General features: G+C 39.5%; 2 long non-coding RNA genes across 4 annotated transcripts; one reads left to right on the top strand and one right to left on the bottom strand.

Moving 5' to 3' along the window:
* The first annotated feature begins 822 nt into the window (after positions 1-822).
* Positions 823-6,454, top strand: LOC147758249 (uncharacterized). The gene is made up of 3 exons (XR_015321426.1): positions 823-1,014; positions 5,545-5,907; positions 6,164-6,454. It is a non-coding gene; the product is annotated as an uncharacterized LOC147758249 (long non-coding RNA).
* LOC111247249 (uncharacterized) lies at positions 1,994-24,882 on the bottom strand. Of its 3 annotated transcripts, none has more exons than XR_015321424.1 (9): positions 24,630-24,882; positions 21,548-21,884; positions 14,896-15,034; positions 11,180-11,350; positions 10,417-10,490; positions 8,110-9,266; positions 6,686-6,779; positions 3,457-3,624; positions 1,994-2,303 (listed from the first exon to the last, which is right to left on the bottom strand). It is a non-coding gene; the product is annotated as an uncharacterized LOC111247249 (long non-coding RNA). The 3 variants fall into 3 exon arrangements; XR_015321425.1 differs by having other exon boundaries at positions 1,996-2,303; positions 6,686-6,881; XR_002672040.2 differs by lacking the exons at positions 14,896-15,034; positions 21,548-21,884; positions 24,630-24,882 and adding an exon at positions 13,429-14,168 and having other exon boundaries at positions 1,999-2,303; positions 6,686-6,881.
* Between the last annotated feature and the right edge of the window lie 315 nt (positions 24,883-25,197).

Below are 25,197 nucleotides of genomic sequence, written 5' to 3'. Positions count from 1 at the left end.
TTTGAGCTACATCATGCCCAAAAAGATCTAGCTACCACTTCTGCATTCCCAGCTTGTCGTAAGGATGGAGTGAGTCGTTCGCCGGTTGAAGACCCAGTATTCTACTGAATCTAGACTTGGAGCCACTGCAGTTCTTTTCGTTGTACTATCAGTTACCCTTTTACCTTCAATTCAGTTCTTCGCCTCTAGGTCTTCCATCAGTAGCTATGTTTCCATTAATCCTTCCTAGTCTGAATTTTATTGGTTTACTATGTTATCCCATTACTCCTTTAAAAGTTAGGTTGCATTACTTCAGACACCCTTTTAATTAATTTGATTTGAATTTCATTATTGTGTCCTAATTACCTTGTAGATTTCAACAACAAATTCCCATACATTTAATATAAATTATTATTAAAACAATTAAAAATAGATACAAGGCTAGACGTTAGCCATTTACTCCCTAACTATCACTATATTACCACCTAACCACTATTTTAAGGTGAAATCCTGAGTGATTATATGCCGTTCGACAAAACAATCAAGTGAGCAATGCTAAAGTAACTGTGACCGAAAACATAAGAAAAATCTAACTCTTTCTTCCCTTTTCTTAAAACTGGTCAGAGCTCGAAAAGTTAACCTTTAACTTTTTTTTTTTAACAGCCAGTTTTTGCATAAACGCTTAGCCATTATTGAGAAAATCACCTAAATTACTCACATTAGATTTACTATTACTTTTATAGTTTTGACTTCCTTTGTTTTTTAATTTTTGACAATTATCTATGATTTTTTCCTTGTCGGCTCACACTAAGTTGAAGTTTACAGGAACTTTCAGCGAAAAAAAAAAATGTATTCCTTGAGTTTGCTTCTTATGGATATTAGGATTGATGATAGAAATGCATGTCTGTGAAAATTATATCGGACAACTTTCTCTTCCCAGGTACAAGTGCGTGCAGCAATTCTTACGGTACATTTTCATACTAAGACGCTAGCCTACAATGCCTGCATGACTCAGGCCTACAGGACATCATGGAGGTTGGTCGAAAACACATAAGCCGCTTCCTATTTAAATAAGCTTATTTAAGTATAAGACATTTATGTTAACGTAGAGGTCATAGAGCTGCATGTTAACTAAGGCACCATTAAGTTCTATCTCTACTAAGATTTCATGCACTCGTCTAGCTATCTCCTTCGCGAAGGTTGTCTGTCTATCTATCTATATTTACCAATTGTTCCATAGTGTTAAAACTCAACGTCTGTGTGATAAAAATCGTTGGCATAAAGTGATTTTTTTTTTATGAACCGGTAGGATTTCGTTCTGTGGGTGGAATGGGCAAGTGTCGGTGCGGAATTTTTTTGAGGGGTTAGTTCTTTGCCTTCCATAAAATCTAATGCTAATCTGAGCAAGTGAACATCTGACTGAGCAACGAACGATACGTTTAATTATCGTTGAGAATTTCTCAGAAAGTTTGCCTTTCAAGTCCTACATACATACATTCATATTAAGTGTTGGATTTTGTTTCTGAATGGTGATTTTTGGGATACTTATTTAGATATGTGGGCAGGTATGGTGAATGAATGTATAGAAAAATTGAAAATTTCAACTAGGGGAATTCGGGTTAGTTAAGGTCCTACCAAATCTCAATCTTAAGCAAATAGAGCAGAAATTTGTCTAGGTTTGTATTAGGTATATAACATTTTTATGCAGGGTTAATTATTAGACACACAAATTTGAATCAAAACGGGCCGATGGGCAATATGGAAGAATTGGACGGGTAGTAACAGAGTAATTGTTGGTCTGTAAATGTGCTATGATTACACGCCAGACTGGCTGTAAAAATCACAGTATTTTAAACAGACGCGCACGAGGCTAAGCTGATGGGTCGATCACACCCATTACTACAATGTAATACACAAAGTATTCTCTTTTATCTGATGTTTTTTTTTGTGGATCGGTAGTTTTAACGAAGCGTTCACCGTTTTGGACCTTTGTAATGGTTTGAGAAGTTTTTTGCTTTCCTGACAAAGCATGTCCCTCTAACCGTGCCGTGGGGATTTATCCACCTACTAAACTTCGGGACCTGTGAGGTAGTTTAGATTTGAAAAAAGGCGTCAACATTCAAACTTGAAACAATCATTTATAAACCGTAATATTAACCTATAAGGTTAATATTACGGTTTATAAAAGTAACTTTATAAAAGTTACCTATTTTGGGTGATTTGTTGAGGTAATGGTTAGACATTGCTGAAAAACTCAATTGCGAAGTTGCTTGGCCTTAGTAGCTCGACAAAATAGACACACTCTTGATTTTCGTAGATTCTCACTGAAAGGAAAAATCATTTGCTTTAAAAGTTGGAAAACGGATTCACTGGATAGAAAATTATTTTCCTAGGAGAACGCGGTAACAGTAATAGAGTAGCTCTTCGAAAGATCGGAACGAAACGTTTTCTGATCGTTTAATCGTGAATAGAGAAGCAAAGTACGCGGGATCATTGAAACAAGGTCATAAAATAGATTTTGAGACCGCGTTAACCAAGCAGAGAGATATCATAAAAGGTAGTTGCAGCAGGGTGACGAAGTCCCAAGAGAACCACCCAGATATAAATGTACAGGCCTGCAACTAGTCCATATTGTATTAGGTAGAACTTAAATCAAATATTAGAACAAGCCGATCAGGTGACTGCAGGAAGAAGGTTGGATTGTTTTGACCGTGCAGTAGAGTGATGAATTATTCGCTCCAAGGTGATGAGATCACTGGGACAAGACAGTATTAAATTGACCAAACTAGAAGATTAAGATGTACTAAAGTTGGATAGCTGCAACAGGACTACCGCAGGATGTTAGGACAAGCGCAATCAATTTTCAGAAAAAAAAAAAGTCGTGGGACGGCAATCTAGCCATAGCTGGTTACGTCGGTACAAGTGTAATGCAACTTCAGTACTGCAAAACCAGAAGGAAGAACTAGTATTAATTAAATGTGCCTCATTAGCGTGTGAGTTCATCCAGCAGTTATTTAAAATGATTGCATTACTTGAATTGAGCCTTCATTCACGAAAAAGATATTGTGAACTTGTTTGCAAAAACGAACTGCGATATTTTCCTCTTATTGTGACCTAATGAATAATGTTGATGTATGATAGATTGCCCGCGCGGCAATTAACTTCCATTCTGTCCGTGAGTGCACACTCTTTTTCTCAGACAAATAAACAGAGGAAAATTATAACACCTATGTTATATTGCTTTTTTTTAATGCGTTTAATATTTTTAATGCTGATAGATCCCGTCGCATTAATGTATTGCACACAGGTTTCGGTTATTCCGCTGACAACTTTGGTGAATATTGAAGCATGACAGGAAAGAAATAACAAATATCTTCCGGACCTTTTAGCAGACGTGGACTAAATAAGAATGTACAAAAAATTTCACACAGCATACGTATCTGTCTTACCACATTAGTGGTATTAAAAAATACTTACCATTAACCCGTCCTTCGGTAGCTCAGTTATACAGTTACTCAGGTCCTAGCGCTACACTCGTGTACCTTTGACGAAACGTAACACTAAATGGAGACCAGGGGATTCAAATCTACCAGGCTTCAGGCTCTGATTTTAGGCCATATAGGTTTCCTTTTTGGTAGCCGGAAGCTGATAATTACCAGAAAAGAGAACTTAGGACATCGGTCAGGCAATTCATTGTTAGGACAGTTTTTCTGTCGTTCCGTATTTAACGATGTTGTTCAGTTTCGTACAGGCCAAAAAATTTTAACGATATCTCTTTAATTATTTCTAGCTGACGTGACGTAAAAGGTGACGACACCTTTATGTGGCATATAACAAGGACATTTATTATGTGTGGCGAAGGTACTTACAAATAGCAGGTTTGCTTGTTAACGTTCTACTGAGTTGTGTTCATAAATAAAAAATTGTTTGGGCCAAAAAGCCCCGCTCGAGACGAAATGATGACCTTCACAATGCGAAACGACGCTATTTTTATGTGTTTCGTCTTACAAATGGCATTGCATTTTATTGCAGGCCCAAGCTTTTCCATCATCAAATACTGTGCAGACAAGATTCCAAGTTGCTGAGTGAGTGACCTATATCCCGTTTCTAACCTAAATACCAGAGCCGCACCAAAAAATTAATTTCGGCTGGGTGAAGGGATAGGGCTAGGGTTAGATTTCACGAAGTGAAACTTTCGGTTGATAGCGACTATTCAGGTACGATAGATAGGTCGTGCTTTTAGGCTCGGTATTGCTGATCGGCGAAGTAGAAGTCGACACATAAAAGTAGAATAGATAGGGGACAGAAAGCGAGTACGCAAACGACGACGATGATATTTACACAAAAGAATTGTTCTCAATTAATAATGTATTTTTTTATTGACTAGAAAGTAGTCAATAAAAAAATACATTATTAATTAATTAATAAATAATTAATAAATACTACACAGAAAGTGTGTAGTAGTAGTAGTAGTAGCAACAACTTTAAATGTGAAATACATAGAAACAGAAAGGGGCTGTTTATTTTGCAAAAATAGTTTGATTTTATAATAAACACTAAATAAAATTAAATAGAATAACATCGGTGGTCTGTGTCACAATACGATTTAATTTGAAACATTCACTCAAAATGGTCTTTTTAGGTAAAAGGGAATATATATATATATATATATTTATATATGCAGTATCTGGTAGCAGGTTTGCGCCACTTGAGTTCACTAAAATATTCTATAGAGAAACTTAGAGAGCAACTTGAAGCCCACGAATGATACAGAGGGTAATAACTTGTGCGTGAGTAAAATTATGGGCATGAGTTGTGCCATCAGTTCATTGGAGGCCTGACGAAAACGGAACAAATACTTTCTAGGGTTAGTGGAAATGCTTCCAATAAGCCGACTATACCAACGAATGGACCCTCCGTGAGAGAATGCGTGACAGCTACGAGGCTAAGCGCGCGAACTTCATGGCTGCTATACCAATGTTCTAAAAGTCTCGAGAGCTGCAAGCTATAAGGCACTCTTGGTACCCAAACATCACCCATAGAAAATTGTTAATTTACCAGAAAAGCGTAATCTGTGTAGATCCTGCTATAAACCTGCGTATGCCATGACATAGGGAAGAAATATACATCGTGCTTTTTAAAAGGACGTTCGTTGGTTGGGGCTACGTAGGTAATATGCCACAACGTCCGTATTATATATAAATGTTTTTGATGACCTGGGGCGAAAATTGCATTACGGAGATTACTGGGCGCCAAAAGGTTAAGGGATATATTTACTCAATAGAATTACAATTGCGCCGACATATCGACAGCAGATATTCAATTGCCGGAAGATTGTGCTTTTGTGTTCGCTGCCTGTTTTCCTACACTTGTCGCTTTTCTGGGAAATGGGTGCCGTTTTTTTTAAATATTTCAAACTTATCCTCAACTGCTGGAATTGGCTCCTCAGATATTAGCCCCTTATCGTAGTTTGGAAAGAGAATCCGTAAATAAAAGGTTCAGAAGTTCGGAAGGATACGACTGTTCAACAGCTTGTAATCCAATTCGCACTTTGTTTGGGCACAGATATGGCCCGATTTCAGGGAACTGTAGATGTACTAAGAACCGGAAACGTAGTCGGAGTATGCTAAACGGACCTGGCATCCGATCTCGTGGATATATTAGAGTGAGGAAAAGACGTACACTCACTTGGAAGCTACAGGCAACGTTTCCCAGCCAATTTTTTTTAATGGAACGTCTTGCAAGTTTGTGTGCAACCTTGGTGGTAATCTACATGTGTCCTGTCTACCGTTTGAAGGCAGCCGCGCGACCGCTGAAGCACCTCTCTGCAACGTCTCTTTCTATAATAACATCAGGCTGAAGCATCCCGGCTCCCTATGGAAATAGCTCTCGCTCAGTTTGAGAGCCACCAGATCATTGTGAATGAAGGTGACAAAGCCCACATGTAATTTGTCATTGTTATTCCAACCATACTAGAATCTCAAATGGTTCTCGTAATCTTTTTTCTTTCTATTATTAAATGAATTTGAAAGTTACCTTTAAAATTGCTGTTTAGGCTGTAATCACTTTTTATTACACAATATCAGTTACATTATTGGAGTTATCAATGGCAAGTTCCACACGACGCTACCCCAGATTGCCGAGTATCGTTTCAATTTTTTTTAACGTTTATCATTTTTTTCAGTCGAGCACAGTTCTGGCCATACACTATCATCTGGTTTTGTACATGACTGTTCTGGCGTTAAAAGGGTGTGATTAGTGCTCTGTTGAGCTTATGTATTACCCGACAGCGGGTCGTCAATCGACATCAGATCTGCCCCTCGTTTCAGTGGCCGTCAATGGAATGGACGGCCGATGTTTCTACCAGTTATGATAGCCATCGCCACCTCTTAGATTCTAGACCCTATTTTTCTGAACTGCTTCATGCCACCTTGTGTTTACATCTTAGCGCAAACAGGTATAAATAATAAATGTACAAATTGTAAACGTCTTTCCTTGTGTAATACAGGCTTAAGTTCTCTCTATATGGGGCGTGTGTTAGACATAACATACCGACAGTAATCGCAATTTGATGGTATCTATTGTCGCAGCAGGGTATTACTGATTGCTCAATAATGTCTAATTACTTACATGAAAATGTCTAAATAACCTATATGAAAAGGCTGCTACTGCTGCTTTTATTGTCGGTGACAGGTTAGTAACCTACCTTAGCCCTTCTTTGCGTCCCAGGTACTTTCCCAGGATAAGGGTAGGAATCATAAGGCTCAACACCAAACGACGCAGGAATGGCGCAAACCAGCCTGCGACAGGCAGGGAGAGAAGGACACACGAGACCTTGTTAACCTCGCAAACTCATTGTACTGGTTAACATTCTTCTAGACAGCTAATAGCTCCGGTGGTCGCTGGGTGAGGAGAAAACGTAGGCACCAAGATCTAAATTTTTAGAACTCACCCAAGATATTCTATCCTTTTTTAAATCTATACATTGTAGAGTCATACGGCAAGACTCGCTTAACCGATACAATCATTTATAGATTGGCACCCGAGATACATCCTGTGGAATAAGCATGCTAGACATGATGAACCACAAAAAAATTAACGACAAGAAACCTATTCCATAAGATTGTCCATAAGAAAGTCTTTGTGACACTTGAAAGCAGCAAAGATTTTCTAATAATATTCTAAATTCTAATAACCTAATAAAAGCCTGGGAGGTTGCTGACAGAAAAACGTGTATACCGTAACTATGCTTACGTAACTATGCAAATACGATTTTATTTGTCCTAGTTTTCCCTCTCTTTCTGTTTTGATTTGTTGGCTTTTTGTCATAGAACAGTCGGGCGCCGCCAAAAAGATAACCCACAACACACTTAGGTATTCCATATACAGGCTCAAAATACGACGAAAAAGCGCCAAGAGAATATTACCGAAAAACGCGGAAGCATAATCTTATACTGCTCAAAAACAGAGAATCAACTCAGCATAAAGCAACACATGAGCATAAATTAGGAACAGAAACGGGAACATCTTAGAATTTATTATATTTCTAGTTCCTAATGCATGTACAGGAGTGGGAGCACTATTATAATTACTATTAGGCTTAATCAGCGTTCAAAATTCGTTCTGTCCCTGTCTTCTTCTGCAATAGTAATAACTTTGACCACAGTGCCTACCCGTTACATCGAGATGATTAAGCACCTGGTCTAGAGGGAACTATCGTTCGAAGTTCGGTTATAGGTTGCACTATCGCTGCCCTAAAGTTCTCTGATACATCTTCTCTAGGGAACGTAAAGTGCTTTACTGCTTCATCTTCTATATTTCAATTGCATTAACGACGCAAATGAATCAGATTCAAAGAGCTATTCTCTACTTAGGCTTAGGTAATCAAAATATCTGCTAATAAAAATATCAGCATGGTTTCAAAGGTCATTTGAGCGAGTGCGCCGGTGGTCCTAGCTGATGATAATGATACTCGACGAGCGGAAGGGGAAGACCGATGTTCTATGAGGGGTTTGTGCCGAGTTCCCGGTTGTTAAACGCATATGAACGTGGCAAGTTTTTTCGCCTTGCTAATTCAAACACCGTTACGCAGAACTGAATGTGTTTATGTAAATAATATTCATAGTTTACCTCTAAGTCGCCGTCGGATCCCCATGTGGTAGTTGGAGGAGGGGGCAGAATTACACTTAGGAGTTGAACACGTGGCGTATGCCAAGCGTTATCGAATTAACATTTGAAATATTTAGGATATTCATTGTTTATGTTGCCTCGTTGTTTGCCATACAATCATACACAATATGGTGAAGCTTATTGTTAGTGCTAGTTGAAGCTCGTCTACTAAATCGCCTGCTCGAATGTCATAAGTGAGAACGAGCAAAATAATATTTTCGAAGTGATTTCTTATGGAAACTTTTCCCTTTATATAAATTCCCCTTAGACGACTTACGCTTTGATAGCCTGAGTTATAGTGGATTTTTTGTCGCAATCTATCGTCGTATTCCGTAGATTCTCGTTGGATCAGGCGGACAATCTCGTTGGACGTCAATTGGATCAGGCGGGGCATTGTTTTACTATAGGCCACATCGCTATTTCTGTTATTCACGCGACGAATCGCACGGGTGAATTCGTGAAGCCGGCAGAGTACCGGCCTGCTGTTATGCCAAGCCAAAATCGTTGGATTTAACTATTCGGTACGGTACTTTGTGGCTTGAGCTTTTACAGTGCGGGATGTGCGCATATTTATACGTAAAGTAGTTTTGCGCTCAGGGCTGGCAATGTCTGAACGTAGCGCGGAAGAACACCATTGTATAGTCGCGAGAGCGGCATGTTGGTGTTATAAGTCGAGCGAGCATGCACGTCGAAAGAGGATGGTAACAATGTCGATGGGACAGGGTCTCGACGACGCAAGGCTTTTGGTTCGTCATCAGAAGTAACGCATCTAATACAATGTATTTATATCATGAGCCTGCCTGCCTGCCTATTCTGTTGTCTAGCGTGCTGGAACGGAAGGTCGGAAAGCCGTCAACATTTGTAGCATCAGCAGCAAATGCTGGTCGTATTCGGGTCGTGACATCCTGCGATGGGCCCCTAATGTAGGCAATGGTTTGCAGCGCGCTTCAACCTCGTGTCCACTAGCGAATAAATGGCAACCAATGACATACACACGGACGTACGCGCTGGAATCGACTCATAAATGCAGACACGGGCCTCGTTCCTCTTCTGTGATAGATGCATATTATTGCGCGTGCCATATGCATTGGCTGGCTGCGCGTCGTATCCCGTTTGTGCTGGAAAGGGGTACGATGGACTCAGGGATTAGTTAGGAAGAAAGGGGTAGGCACAGTTTGAACTATCTAGTGACCAACGTAAACGAGGTGGTCGGGTGCGTATCAAGTGTTGGGTCACTCGTTTGGAAAAAGAATCGTAACGTTAGCTATCCATCCGTCTATTCCATGTATGAACGCCGACGGTCGGTCACACTGACATCAGATTGCGCCACACGCTTGCTGCTGACTGAAGTGCTGCTTATATGCATGGTATATTTGACGACGAGTACGAAGTAGGCTGTAGCACGTGGCCTGTTAATGATTTAGGCTTTTACAATACGTCAATCGTACAATCAGGCCGATCATGCATTTGGGGTTATCTAAGCGAAGTATCCACAAACATTCACAATGCTACACGTTAAAACGACACGTAATTGAAAAAAGACGTGATTTTCATTACTGGATATTGTTCTGTGTAGTATGGTAGTGCGTAGAGATTTTAGAACATATTCTTGCTACATAAAATCGACAACTGTTTCTACCTTGATGTTAACCAACTCATTAGGTCAGCTTATACCATAATCATCCATGGTCGGACATACATAATCCAGTCCATACAAATGACCACCTATAAATACTCCGTCTGTGAGAGAAAAGATCGTGAGTTCATCATTCCTACAATTCTAGTCTGAAACCTTATGAGTGTAATAAGTTGTAACTTCAGTAAACGGAATAGCTATATTGTTGTAATGATTACTATTGAAGTTATTATCCTTACCGATAAATCGCTAAATAACTTGCTTTTGTATGTCGTCTAGACTGTGGGTTATCTTCTCCTTTAGTGGTTCTGTTTCAGTTATATTGAAAATAAGAAATAAAATGAAAAAAAAAATAGCGGAAATGTACTCGGAACGATACTGTTTGTGCGTGATCAATTACCGATCGGAATTTCTGGATCAATTGTTTCATTCGCAAGAAGACGACTTATTTCTAGATAAATTCTATTAAAGTCTTCTATTACTCTCCTCGTGTAGACGCTCATGTTGTAAAATACGCACAAACGTAGTAAAATGTGCATATAATCCTTACGTGACCTAGTATAGGTTAACGGATTATGCCATCACTTCTTATTGATAACATTGAAAATAAAAATTGATGAAAACATACTCACTCAGTTATTTAACTGGCTATTTGACTGATTGATGGAAACGCAACGTTCCGAATCTAGTTGTGTCGCTGCTTGAACTAAATACAGTCAAAAAAAAAAGTTAGATATGATAACTCATAAGTTACACTCACTGTTCTTGAATTGATAGCAAGACTATCGATCAATTAACTAGAATAGCAACGACTCTTACGAGCTGTTCTACGTGTATATATAGAGCATATACGTAGAGCAGCTCGTATAGTAATAAACTTGGCTTTTCTATTCTTAGCAATATCTCTGCTGGTGATTCTGAGCTAAATGAATAGCGATACATATCAGTCAGTAGAGGCTCGGTATACATCATTGGTACCTATTCACTGTCACTGCTGCCGTTAAGGGCTGTCTTTCTTCTTTCCGTGTTTAAATAAAAGGTGATCGCATAGCTCGGAAGCTATCAAAAGCCAAAGCCATTAATAGAACGAATCTGTGTTTTGCAAGTGATAATCTGTCACACGCTTTTGCAGCCAACAAAAATCTAGACGAACACCAGCTGTCTCTTATTGGGCAAAAAATAGAATGTAATGCCCATATTCAGTTGTTTTCTGCAGTCACCATCGATAGCAGTCCGGCACACGAGCTGGCATACCGACCTTGACACAGGACACAACTCCATCATATGGGGGTCAAGAGCGATTCGTGATCTTCTTGATAATTTTCCCAGCATCCATCTATTCGAAAGTGCGTAAATCTGTCCATGTTGACTGAACATACTATTGATTCCACTTACTAAGTTTCAAGCTTGAACAGGCATCGAATTCGAAGCAAAGACGCCTAGGCTGGCTCGGCTGGCTGAGTAAAACTGAGATACACTTTTGTCGTCACCGAGGGTACTGACAAGCCTTCTTCAGCGGCCATCGGAGAAATTGCCGCTCGACAAGGATATTCGCGCCGCTGCGTTCTGCAAGCAGTTAAGAGAAGTATTGCAGACACTTACAGCAATGCTTTATTTAACTAGCGTGAGCACTCTCGATGAAGGACTTCGAAGATTCGGTTGTGAAATGTGTTGGAACGCATCGAAAAGTATATAGAAAGCCTATAGCATTTCTAAGAAGGAAACTTATTTTTTCGAAAGCTGATTGACGAAACTAACTGTTAGGCTGCACATGATTGACGTTGATTTAGGTATAAGGTACTAGCATGGCTTACGACTAACTTGAGCTTATACTTGGTCTATTGCAACATAACTGGTAAGTTATGTTGCAATACCAAAAATACGTATGCGAATCGGAAACCCTCTTGCTCTAACCTAGGTGACACGGGAAACTGGCAGCCAAAAAACAATTCGGCGAGAATATACCATCCCTTGTAGAAACTGACAGGCCTTCGGAGCGCATAGAAATGTTAGCCATTTTACTGTGACCTATTGTAGGACAACAAGGCCTTAGATTAGGCTCTTTCGACCCTCTGACAAATTTCAGCACAGAACACAAATAACGCAGCGTAAAAATCCACGTAGTCAGAGTGAACAGTTAAGAGAAAAGGCCAGCTTTTAACAAGAGGGTTAGCACTGTCCGTGTTCCAGGTCAGCCCTTGTGAGGGTGCGCTAAAGTTCGTGAATAGTGGAAAAGGGTGCGTCCTGGTTAACTCAGACACAATTCGAAGCATAACTACTCTAAATGGTCAATGGCAGTGAACACCTGACAGGTTTGTATGGAAGACAACAGTGCCATATCAGTTATACACGCTTATATGATTGTGATAATCTGAATGGCTGGTGGCTTTTCAGGTCTGCGATTTGTGGTGCTGTTCTGCATGTTCCCACGAATATTTTGGGACCTGGCTCGCGTAAGCGTATCACTGGGTTCTTGTGAGAATTGTCTACGACAGCCTCAAACGACAGCCTCTTTTGATGCGTCGGGTTGGGGTTTAACATAGTCATGTCGACTGAATTTCACATAAGCCGCTCAGTATTCTAGTTAAATCCTAAAAACTACCCTACACCTAGGTTCGGCTTTACCCAGACCGTCATTTCATCGGCTAGAAATCCCTTGTTAAGGAAAGACATCGTATGGCGTGCTCGACGCTATCAACAAAAGCAAAGCAAACAAATAAATAGACGGATTAGCTCGTTGCAGTTATGCATAATTTTCGGCAAACGCAAGCAGTTTTCGAGTAAGCTTCTTCGTTGGGACCGAATAAGCTTTTTTTTTCCTAATATTATACACTTTCCAAGGTCCTGGGTAAAAGTTGTGTGCCGTACAGGCACTGATAGATGATTCAGACCAGTGAAATATAGTAAGCAGGTCTTTACCAGGTATCCTATTATTTATCGAAGTTATTAACCCTCATAGGTGCCCCGATTTAGCCTATAGAGTCACAAATTGTAAGTATTAAGATTTAAAATATCTGTGATCGCTGCAATGGTAACAAAGGGATTTGTTTTCTAACAAGTTTATGTTACATAAAGGAAGATTCATTTGACGGCTAACGAACTAATTTCAAGAATTCGGCAACGCATTGGTAAAAACAAATTATCTGAACGTACACGAAAGACGTCGACCTTCAACTTAAGTTTTTGAAATGTCTGGGTACTTGACAATCTTCAGTCGAGCACATCGGGCGATGCACTTTAAAATCTTCGGGGTTACTACTGTAATTAGGAGAACTATACCTTTGCTAGAATGACTACATAAAGCGATCAGGTTTAAGTTAGTGACGAGTTTAGGGATAATCTGCGTTAGACCTAATCAGGGACACGCAGCGACTGTTCGGATGGCCTGAACCAGCAAGGCTCTCTAACAAGATTACCACGTTAAAGGGAGGTTGACGTCTGTCGATTTCCAAAAGCATTTGTAGTGACATCGTCACTGCTCAATAAAGCTGTCTTTAGTCTCCAAAATCCATAAAAGGAAACATCGTGTTTTCTACATCCTATAACCTATTATTAAATCCTATCCTACTTCAAAATACTTCCCAGAACGTCGTTTTAGACTAACCTATATCTGTTCTTATAGTAAATATATAATCAATACTTACCACACATGCCCCTAGTTTAGGCTTTGTGCGAGAACGTCCCAAAGAAAAAAAACCTCAAACGTTGCGTAGGCCGATAGTTCGATAAGCGGGAATAATCTGAGACAAATAAGTTGCGATATCATGAGCTGTTATTCTGCGACTTTTTCTTGCCCATCGCGGTTACGTAAATCCATTAAATTTAACTATAACTACCCGTCCATAAAAGATCTTAAAGGACATATTGAATTATTCTCACCCGTGACGAATTTGACCGTCACCAGTACGATTCTGGCCGAAATACAAAAGCAGAGATCACCTACAGATAAATCAAATATATTTTCTCGCCATTGCCGTAATCATCCAACCACTTCCCTTTAAAAGAAGCGTTTTGTGGTTTTATGATAGAATGTTTGTTCATCTGCTCCTTCTGTGTTTATTCGCTGCTTCTAAAGTATTTCCAAGCAAGTCGTCTAGTTCTGGCGATCCTTCTCTACCGTCTTTATTCAATTGGTTTTTTGAAAATGGTGCGGTTCAGCTGGCTAATGCATAGCCTTTAAAAATTGTTGCCATTACCTAACGAGCATGCAGCCATGCTGGTACTACTCTCACCGCTGACAAAAATGATCATTAGAAACAGATAATTGACGATCATACAAACGATTTCGAAGCATCGCCCTGATAGGCCCTGCGCAAACTCGTGCGGCGATTTTGCTCCCACGCATAAAGACTCCTGTTTCACACTCCTGAAAGCCCTGTTTCACATTTTCCTTCACAAAAGCCTTTCGACACAAAAAAAAAACTCTACAACAAAATGTACCTTTTTGATTAATATATAAGAAAAACGAAAATTGACTTTTTTTTTTCAGCGATCAATTAACTGAGTTGCATTTGGAAGTTCTCTGATTGAAAAAAGTAGAAAACTTCGAAAAGATTAATAGAACTGCTAAAAGATTAATCAAATTGACAGTTTTAGATAAGTTGAGAAAAAACGTTACCGCCGTTTTCGTCTATGGGAAGAAAAACTCGAAAAAAAAAAAGCTCAGATGCAACGTCAAGCGGATTTGGTAGGTTCAATTGACACAGCAGCGACAGCGGCTGTTTGATAGTGCAAATACTACTACTGCAAACGCTTACAAAAATGATCTTTTCAAGATATCCTCTTGAATTTTTCTATCGTTATTTGTTCTGTTCAGATCTTGTTCTGTAAATTGGGTAATAAGTATATTTAAAATTTAAAAATTTACTCCCGTTTGTATATATTTCTTTATGTGGAATATCCTCGAAAAGACAAAAAATGGGTTTTAGTCTATACAGAGGACATTTAAAAAAGCAAAAACCTGTTGAAAGAAAAAGAACGATAAAATCCTCTTCTGTCATGATTGCATTTAGATGATACACGAAATGATTTACACCTCTCTGACTATATGAGGCCTTAGCAAGTTATTTAGGAGACGGCAGAAGTCTATGACAAGCAGACAGATGGCTTACCTAATGCGATGGTCCGCTGTGGGGGGGGGCTGGTATCGATTGCATTTGCCTCTCGTCCTTAAAGATTCATTACCACTTCAACACAATGCTGCACGATTACATATATATATATATATATATATATATATACAACGACCACCTGCAATACGGTGCAATATAATAAAGCTATATGTAAGATACTCATTTTATTTTAAGAGAATGGCTCTTCTGTACATTGATTGAATGATGATAAGTAAATTTCGCCAAACGGCTGAAACGCCACCACACCCTATACGCATCGAACATTACTAAAAAAGTAATTAATTGATTGCAACTGATCTCTTCTATGAAGCATTATGTAATCAATGGAACGGCGGGGAGTCATAAATAGAAAGCGTAGATTTTCGAAATACTTCATTATCCTTACGCCAGCAGAGGTCTAGCGTGACGGATGCATGCCCTTAATTGAATCAGGACTCCACTTAGCCCACGCAGATGTGCTATCGGTGACGAGATATCGTCAGGCCGTCTGTATAACTACATGTACAAGAATACAGATCAACTAACCGGAATAAACTTTTGTGCCGCTGCTTTCACAAGCTGACCGCTAATAACGAGTCTACTAATTACCAAATCGAACGAGCATTCTCACCACAGCAGCCCTGTTTTCTAACGCGCTTCTTTAGATTGTAACTCATCATCATAGAAGCGAGCATGAGGTCGTATCAGATAGCTTGTTAGGCGTTTATACAGCGGCATACGATCCGAGCAATGGAACTGGTAGAATTCTGGCTACGTGACGCCGTCCAATTTACGTACGTTCTACATTTGCAAGGTCCTCATATTTCTAACGTACTATGAATGGCGACGTAGTGACAACTAAGCACTTCTAAGATGTTGATATTGCTCTCGGAGAAGTGTTTAGGGGGGTGTGCATTTGTAGCTGCGTTAAGGTCGCCCGGAGTGAGGCGTCCACGAAAACGGTAATTTACGCGGTTGAGAGCAATGGCTGGACGCACCATTGCCCCTATTAACGCCAGCGTGGCCTTTAGTAAAAACACAGAAGCTGTATGTGGCACAAGCGGAATTAAGATAATCTGTGGCAACAGGCCGCCGTACCTAAGATGTATATACATCATATCTCTATTTAGTCTAAAGCTTCTAGTTTACTTATTGGTTGTGGATTCCCGCCCACTGGAAAGAGCTTCAGTAATGTATTAGAAACTATTGTAGGAACGTGTCCATGGCCAGGCAGCTTGTACGGAGATAGGCATTTTGGGTGAAGATTAAGCAAACCTGTCTCAGTACCTCACGCGGTGCCTGTTTTTCATGGTACGAATGCTCGAATAGTAGAATGATTGCAATCATATGACGGAACCCATAAGGTTAATGAACACTCCATCATTTTTCACAAGTATCCGTATCGGTAAACAATTGCGAATCAGACAAATGTCAAGCTTGCTCAGAAATTCCACTTCCCCTGATTCCGCCTAACGCAAACATGGCCGCTTATCTTAGATTTTACAATACATTGGTTCGGAAAGCGCTCACTCAAATTACAGATTTTTAGTATCATAATTATGATCGCAAGTACAGCAGTGGAAGCTAAGCGCGGTTTCGATGATAATTTCTTCGATGTTAATAATGAATATTTCTTCAATTAGTAAAACGTAATATTCTGATAGGCTATACTGTGTACGCTAAACACATGTAACAAAGCTGATTTAATAACAGACTAACTAAATCACTCGGCAAAACGAAACCCAGATTTGTATAGAACTCGATAGTGGGTCATAAAATCGAATATGTTAGACGTCAGCCAACGTCAGATGAGGCGACCGTCGTCATCAGTTTCTATCCACCAAATCTCTCAACTGTCCTATATATATATATATATATATATATATGAACTGTGGTGTTGGAGCTCCTGTGATGTCGGCACTACTACTAGCAGACGACCGGTAATAAACGGCACATATATATGAATATCCAGATTAATAGTAAAATGTGAAGTATAATAAAACCTGAGAGATATAAACTACGTACGTTTAATTACTTCGTACTAGATCTTAAAAAAAAATATACTTTTTGGCATTTGCAGATCTCAGCTTCAATAATATACAAGACATCGGTTGACACATGTTGAAGGGATCAAGAGTAATCTTTTGTTCGGCTAAAAAAGTAGCCTCGAAAACGCAAATCGTAATATCTGTCCTCACTAATTTTTCTTAGAAAAGTGCCGGTTTTGAAAAAAAACACTTATTAAATTCTTCTACCGGAGCCCCTTAGACAAAGGCTTTATATTGTGTCGTCACTTTCGTTTATGAAGGAAAGCATAATGCATCCGATGATATGCACACACCACGCCATATTTTAACCCTCACGAAGAGCATATGACCCGAAAGGCTCAACTGTGATATTTCGCCCAGCATATCGTTAGCGTTGACCGTAAACTATTTCAAATTGAGCAATTTGATTGGGAACAGGACACGGCCCAGACCCAGCTCCTAGACGCTAAACTTCAAATATTATTCATCGCTCATGGTAACTTTGCTCTCTGGCCTCCGTTGACGTCTACAAGGCGCTATTACCGCTCGTCTCCACCCGATGGCTATTGCGGAAAGCTCTGAAACAAACACATTGGCTCAATATAGGAACTGTGAACTTTTTTTCTTAGCTCACGGCTTCTTCTATAATCAAATCTGTCTGACCAGTCCATTAAGAAACTGTGGTAGCGTTCCACTGTCAACAATCAGGGATTAAATTCGTCTGAGCCAATCAGAAAAGTAAATGCAGTTGCCTGAGACATGCAAAATACGTAGGCATAAATTGGACCATCGAGTTCCGGGATAGAAACCTAATCTGGTCAAAAAAAGACGGTAATCCTCACCAGATATCAACCACAGCTGGTTCTTGACATTATGTCGCCGCGTAGACAGAGCAGGAAAGAGACTCTGTGGTAAGAATGTTCGTAGCCAACCCTCAAAAACCTTATCGTCGTCTGGCAAAGCCTCTTACCAAATGTAAAGCGAATAGCTTTTCTTTTTGTTTGCGTCCGATGGACATCTATCGGTACAGCCTGAATTAGTCCGCCAGGCCACTTCCGTTGCACGTGTGAGAGCCTGCTTGTGTAGGTGGCCACCAACAGCACTGAATATCGTCAGCGAACGACTGGATCAAACCATCCCTATAACTACCTCTATGCTTGCGTAGCTGTTTCTTATTTCAGTGTATCACCTGATAGAGCACAATTCGGAACAATTGAAAATCACAGTCAACCGTATCCTCCATCTAGAAACACCAAGATTATTTCTATTCTCATCATCGTCGCAAAAATCAGCGGGTATGTCTATTAGACGAATGGCGGTCCGTTGAATGAAATAGCAAAACTGAAAACATAATTTTTGTGACAATGTCCACTTCTACCCGAAACACTGTGACATATGTAGAATAATGTAGTTTAAAAAAAAAACATTCTTCGTGGTACTTTCTTTTTTTTTTTTAGCTGAGCAACCAGTAATTATAGTAACACTTAATCACCGATAAAACCTTGAACTGGGTTTACCGGCTTCCCAGGTTTTCCAAAAATTAACACGAAAACGAAAATAACCTAGACATTGTTTGCACAACAACACAGATAATCTGTACATGAGCTGATCATCCTATTTACGTAGTACACTGTTATGTACCATATCAGAAGCTCATTTTGAAGCGTTTGCTTCTGTAGAATGCATATGATTCTATTATATGTTTCAGACGATCAAATCCGATATCCAATATCAGATAAAGTATGATAGATTATTGAGTTCGATTCCTTCAGAGCCAAGTTTGATGCAATGAAGAGGACCTAATGATACTTAATCTATTGCTATTTTTGAAAAAAATGATTCAATATGGCTAGCTCAAGCATTCAGCGAAACGTTGTGATCGTGGCGCCGCCTTTTCCCTTGTGTCTTCGGTACTAATATAATTAGGATAGTTAATTTTCAACTATAGGACGTACGCTCGTGCCTTTGACAGCTGCACGCCAGCTAGGACTGATCACAACAGACAAGATTAATCCGCTTCAAATTACTCCTAGTACTATTACCTACTATTTCAAGGCCCTACATGAGCCGATAGGGCATCTATTTGATTCTGGTTACTCATCTGCTATCCATATGTTCGTACCTAGCTGAAGACCGGTGTGGCTGTATTTTGGCTTTTTGAGATAGGACCTGTTACAATCTATTTTTCATAAAAAAAAGAAACAAAAAAAACCTAAAATTTGTCTTTACTCACTAAATTACGTTTAAAACTTGTAGACAAATTCATAATGTACTTTATGCATACGCGTATAAAGCTAGGCCCTATTTGCAATAAATAAGAGAAAAACAATTAAACAGGCAAAACAGCAACATAATGTTACGCTTGTGTGACTCGAGTCGAAGCAATACGAAAAGCCTTAAAGGCCTTCACCAGAAAACTGGCAATTTCAATTGAATCACACAAAACAAACCTCTTCTCTAGAATGACCAGTCTCATCTACAACACAATACACAAAGCACATCTGTTCCACCTGTTAAAGTCCTCGTGAAGCCTGCACTATGGGCTGCGCCACTTGTCCTTCATTATTGTTTCCATGTTCTGCGTATCTAATATTTCTTTTTTTTTTAAGTTATTTTTTTTTAGTTTATTGGATAAAATGAAAAGTTATAGTTAACCCAATCGAGTAAATACAGATTTTAGATTCAGTAAGAGATAGTAATAGGGTAACAAATGATTTTTCGTCAGTACCAGTAAAGTTTATATAACTACTATGTTTTCATTCTTAAAATTAGATAATAAACGTATAATATAAAAGATGATATAAAACGCATTGGAACGTATTGTCAAATTTACATACATAATACTTTTACTCTACCAGATCATCGATTTACTGTAGATTATTGTAGGCTTCGCATTTATATATATATATATTAGAGCACAGACAACTAATTCGTAAATAAGCAACGAATCAATAATGTTACTCATCATTAAAAGTTTTGGTAAATTGGCAATCTGTCGACGAAAACAGTAAACAGCGAATTTCTCAGAAATGGTCCAACATGAATTTTATTTATTTCCATAATTATGTCAAAAACATGATCCAAACTAGCCAGAACGTTTATATATGTACAAAATGAGTCTGTCAAAACCTCTGATGAAATTGTCACAACACTCGTCTCAGGAAGGAAAGTTTCTGGATCTTGTTCCTGATAAATGAATCTTACAAAGTATCCTCCAGGCTGCCAATCTCAGTCTCCTCACCGAGGAAGAACAATGTGTCTTTCAGAACTACCAGGAAAAAGAGCTGCAGTCGAACAACAAGACGCCGCTGCGGTCACTATGAGCTAGTACTGTCAGTATACGCTTGCACTAAAGAAGAATCTAGCGTAAGACGTGGGTACAATCGCAGTATAAAGTACCTTACGCAAGTTGATGGACGCGCCATGTCTCGTTAACCGCAGCAAACGGACGAGTATCTTTTGAGCTATATCATCTTCGAAATACACACCAACATAGAAGCTATCTTACCTAAAGATATTTTCGCACTTGTCATCATCTAGACATTGAAGAACAGGCGCTGAACCGAGACTATTTTGTACGACGGAACGCCATAACTGTTATGCCTACCGTATGCCTAACGCAGCGTGCGTGGCCCAATACTTCACCTGACAGGCCAACGGATCAATTTGAATGCTTCTAGCATTGCCTAGAAAATCCCAGGCGCTCTGTCAAAAGTTACTCACCATCCCTCAAGAAATAGCGGTCAACGAAGTGTTTTTGAAGTATCTAAAACGACTTCAAGCAAACACTTTCTACCATAGGGCGTCCGAGCTATATTGCGATGACGCACGTGGGCTCTTGCAAAGCTGCCTCAACCACCACACTTTGCCACTATTTCAGACAACCGATTTTCAACATTCCTCTCGAAGGGACCTTATTGAGGCAACAAAGGGCCGGTTTGGGGCCCAGATTCACTAAAGGCAGCGATGTCGATTTTGCCATATGCCAGTGAGCAAACGTCTGCGTGATAATGACTGTCCGAACTTTTTTTTGTAAAAAGGCATTCTGGAGCACATTCAAAGGAAAGGAAAGGAAGAAGAAAATGAAGATAGCGATAAAAGAGTTCGAAGCGATTGTCCTGATCTCAGGTAGATTAAAGCGTACTTAGAATATTATACTTGACTTTGCACGGCTCCTAACTCAGACCTAAATCCAATTTTCTGTCGGCTATCTAAATTGATTTGAAATATGTCACTTGCGTTAAGGCTCCTCTTGTGCTTGTTATGTTCGCATTGGGCAATTTGAGTGCAGGTATACAAGCAAGTAAGCCTTTAAACAACGGTGGTTAGTAATTGCATCAAGGTTTTTTTACAAGTGAATGTAAATTTATACATCCTCAAACCACAAAAATGTACCTTAGCCTATTCGATCATACTAACCAGGAAGTATTGCAACATATCGTGATAGGGTTAAAGCAGGGTATCGTAAATTTATTATATTCGCATCTTTGCATATAATTTTCTAAAAATACCATGGTACCATGCTCAAAAGTTTATTTGTGAACGAATTGATCCACAAGATAATGTACGTTCATTTTCCCAACAAAAACACATTTAGCATGGTATATTTTAAACCTTTAACTTACCCCTGCCTGAACGATTGCGAAAGATGTCTGGGTGCGTGTGCTCGGGCATCGCCGAATGCGATTTCAACAGTCGAGGAAGGAATTGGCATATAGCGTAGACGACGCGAGGCCGCTTGCTGGGATGCATATATGACTAGCGGTCAAATGTGTATAGTCTTATCTTATATGGAAGTAGCACCACGACGCAACCTAAACCCGTGAAGGCTTAGCCGAGGGGTCTGCGGCCATTGTTTACTGTGGGCCGGCATTGGGCTATGTGAAAATTCACAGAAGCAATGTAACTTTGCCGTATATTGATCGAAGTGAAGTACTTTCACTTCTTAGTCCACGAACGAACCTAATCGTTATAGAATGAGTAAATAACACAGACAAAGACAGAGAGAAACACACAGAACGAACAGGGAGAAGAGGTAGGGAAGTATATTCACAGTATATCTTAATAGTGTCCAAGTTTTAATAACAATGTTGACAGTTGAAGAACTAGGCGGTATAACTTTGTGTACCAAACAACATAACACATGGAAATTCAAGAAAAAAGCACGAACCCAAACAGCTGAGAGCTCTCGTGGTAATTAAACCACTCAAATAAAGATTAGCTTGGAAACAAATCTTGTAGGTCAATCTTTTAATTTTCCCTTTAAACATCTTAACGAAAATACTCAACTTTTTCAAGGTAATGTTCCCTTAAGTTTATTTGTATAGCCTAACTTATATTGCTTTAAAGTTAGCTGAAGTTTGCCACTATGATTTGCCACTAATTTTTTTCTTTAAACACGTACGGAACGTATGTATTGGTCATACTATAACATCGTATAATTATGTAGAACCAAATGTTGCCATATGGAGTAATTCAGCTCCAGAGAAAAACATTGGAATATTAAAGTGTTCGAGATTCTAAATCAATGGATGTTTTCCTTATTAAAAGGGCGTCTGTGCATGTGCTGAAAGTTACTTGTAGAGATCACGAACAGAGATCAGTGGCCATATTGACGATTAAATGTCTGGTGAATTTCGCCATCCCGAAGTAATAACAAAATATTCGTTATATATTCGATATATAACGCGCGACCGCTCAATGTCAAAGCAAAACGAGCTCAGTTCACGTAATATTTGCGCCAAAACAATGAGTTTCATAGAAGTATGGACCATCACCACATCTCTTGCTAACTACCAGAATTAGCTCGTACCTCTTCGTAATTTTTTTCTTATCCTCTGTCTTCTATTCCGAGATTTACCTTCACCTAACTTCTTTAGGTACCAAATCTAACGTTAGGTAGTTACACAAGTTAGTGTAGGACCTAAGGCATTTTAACGGGTAGTGCATTCTCTTATTCGACTATCGAGAAGTATTACCCATTACTACTGTTGTAGAACTAGGGTTGAACTTGCATATGTAAGTTATCTTGCTTCAACCGTTCCTTTGTAAATATTTCACTTAAATTTTATCTGACTCGGTCTTTTCGTTCTAAAGGACGATACATGCTAATCAGCTTGTGCACGTTCAGATTTATAATGCTTGATAATTTATTGCTTACACAACTGTAGACGTATTTGTATATATAAATGTACGTTTACGGTTATGTTACGTAAATAATAAATTATTGAACAGCTGTTAAAAGTACAAGCAAACGGATTAGCATTTACCGTCTCTTAAAACGACAAGTTCGAATAAATGTAGAGCTAAGTCTAACGATCAAAAACAGTGTGTGTGTGTGTGTATATATATATATATAGCTACATACATAATCACTTAAAGCTAATATATATCTAGTCCTCAAGGATGCAGCATTCGTTGTGTACCATTATGTAGTACTTAAGCTACAACTTGGGTCGCTCGCAACGTTTTTACTTCTTACAGCTTATAAGGTTAAATAAGTAGCAAACGCGATCTGGGGGAGCCCGAGCCAAGGAAATGGTTCGAGGCATTACTGATTAGCCTTGTAACTAAATAGCACATCGAGGGTTCGGCCTCTGAGCGCCATCTACCGGGATTTGTAATCATTGATGTTGTTGCCATTTTTTTCTGCTATTATTATGTTTTGGTCATTTTGCCCTGCCACTGATGGTAAACCTATTCGACGCAGTTCGGACGCTTCTGTATGGTCAGTCTGGTCGTACCGCTCAAGATCTTAGTTACGACGATTCATTATTTGAATATCTCCCGATCGAATTGTCTAACAGTGGGCAACAAAGCCGCGGCCTCCGTGTTGCCATCGTATACTTATACCTGCTACAACGCTCGGCTGGTCGTTGCGGCATCATCATGGCATTTCATCGCTACAGCTCATAGCAGAAGCAGCGGCAGGGGTAACCACTTGCAGCTGCTACGGTCACCAGCAGCGATAGATGAAGACATTCAGCGACGTTAATAATATTCTGGTACAACAACCCTCACTCCTGACCTGACGTTAGCACCGTTGTTGTTATTATTATCATAGTTACGTCACGATAAAAACTCGGTTAAGATCTACACTGTAATCATTTTTATAGCTAGTCGAAAAGATGACCACTTATACAACAGTTAATTGTTGTCACCCCCTACCACCCCTGTCTGTACAGCGTCAGGTGGATGCAGTATCTGATAAATTGACCAGCATTATTAATGTCTTAACCCCTTCTTCCCCTTCCAGTAATAATGGATCTCTGGTGATAAAATATTGGTGACAATGCGCCCTAGCGATAAGTTATTGTGTAGAATCTTTGCGAACGACCAGAAGCAACTGGTTGTAATACGTGAAAGGGATATCACATTATTTGGAAAGGCAAAACTATAATCAGATAATAACACAATATGATCTAGACGATTTTAACAGAAGCAGATAAAGTTCTAGTCCTCAACGCGATTCCCGAACCCCATCATTTTCGTTTCGCTAGATGTCCCCTACACATACATACACACATTGACCCACATCGCTTGATTCGGTGACCCAGCTCATTTAATTAGTGTTAGTTGAATACCTTACCAGCAGCAGTTACCTTCTACAGAATTTAAGCGCAGAAAAATGCGCGGACATATTGAAGTCCTTGGAATCAGGACTGTAAAGAGAAAGCGGGCAAGAAAACTGCAGGTTGGACTACTTACACGTTCTTCCAGCCTGTCGGGTAGATCACTGGAATAAATTAGGAACAAATTTTTCCGCTTTGCGAATATACGCGTTTCTCGACGGGAGCAAATGGCGCATTTTCCGGATACGACTGAAAGCGGTATATGAAACGGTCCCTGTCTTAACGACCCTCGAAGCTCTTCTAGCAATCATACAGTGGCCAACCGTAGCTACGCAGACGGCTCCTGTTGTCTTTTCAGTGCGTAGAAGTATCGCCTCCAATAGCAGAAAATACGGGCTACCGATCACGTTTAGGCTGGGCGGGAAACTTATATGCTACTCTATGCTACTTCATCAGAAGTGGAAGCTTCATTAGTTAGAGAACATCATGAATAGTATCGGTGGTCCGCCTTCGAAATAATTTGTCTCGTACCCTTAACTTGATAGTTCGCCGTCAGGTAGCATCTTTAGCGGGAATCAGAAAAAAGTTCTCAAAAGTGCAGGACTTCAAGGATCCGCTTATTTAAAAGGAGCCTACCGTTGCACGAACGAAATATTATCAAGTTCATATGTGTGCACAAAGCGAGGGCAGCATGGGGAAAAACA

The sequence above is a fragment of the Varroa destructor genome, unplaced genomic scaffold (genome assembly GCF_002443255.2).
Source record: "Varroa destructor unplaced genomic scaffold, Vdes_3.0 BEIS01000001.1, whole genome shotgun sequence".
Classification (NCBI taxonomy): Eukaryota; Metazoa; Arthropoda; class Arachnida; order Mesostigmata; family Varroidae; genus Varroa; species Varroa destructor.
Note: the sequence above shows the minus strand (reverse complement) of the source record. Positions and strands in the feature narration are given on the sequence as shown.